The sequence below is a fragment of the Engraulis encrasicolus genome, chromosome 2 (genome assembly GCF_034702125.1).
Source record: "Engraulis encrasicolus isolate BLACKSEA-1 chromosome 2, IST_EnEncr_1.0, whole genome shotgun sequence".
NCBI lineage: Eukaryota > Metazoa > Chordata > Actinopteri > Clupeiformes > Engraulidae > Engraulis > Engraulis encrasicolus.
In genome coordinates, this window is record NC_085858.1 from 58,484,051 (window position 1) to 58,485,019 (window position 969).

Sequence of the window (969 nt, forward strand, 5' to 3'; positions counted from 1 at the left end):
CCCGACAGGTGAGACGGGGGGCGTGGTTTACCGGCAGGAGTGGAGAGGACTCAGGGCTGTGGTTGCCAGGTTGGCCAGAATTCCATGCATTCTTTATTTCTTTATATAAATAAGTTTATTTTTCTCCTCTTGTTTTGTCTTGGGCAGTAAGGGGCAGGCACACACACCAGTGTTCTTCCCCCATCCTTCTCCATGACTGAGGTACCCTCCCTGAGCATGTACCATCCGGCCGCACTGCTCCCTTTCGGGCGCCATTGGGGGCTGCCCCCTGGCACAGATGAGGCATTAACCCTATCCAGACCGGGGGGGGGGGCCCGCACCAACTTTGATGACGTATAACTCCTGAATGACTAAAGCTATGACTACAAAACTTTGTGACTTTTCCTAACATTAAGTTGGCTACAGTGTGATACTCAAAGGTTAGGTTTATCATTTTTGTCATTGCCATGGCAACGGTTTTCTGACAGGTACGCCTGACCAAAAATCACTGATCTAAGTCTCATCATCATCACTTTTCATATTTTTTTACATTTTCATTAGCATCAGACACCCTTGTGAACATTTGAAGTGGTCTGAAGCACATAATAACCAAAATTGATGTGCATTACCCAAGTTAGATGGAAAATACATTAAGGTGACATTTTGGGCAATAAAATCAGGAAATGATGTCATAATGATGTCATAATATCCCATAATGACACCAAACTGATGCCATTCATAGATCTTTGGCTGAAGATCATCCCTTCCAAGTTTGGTGGTCATACGCCATTCGGTTCCTAAGTTATGAGGGGGGGGGGGGGGGGGGGTGGGGGTGGTCAAATTGAGCCCCCCCCCGCGGTCCCAGGAATGCCAAAAAAGCCCGGTCTGGATAGGGTTAATGCAATTTTGTTGTATGCCGTGTGCACTTGTGTGCTGTGGAATGCTGTGTCACAATGACAATGCCAGTTGGAGTTCTCCAGTTGGGCTTTC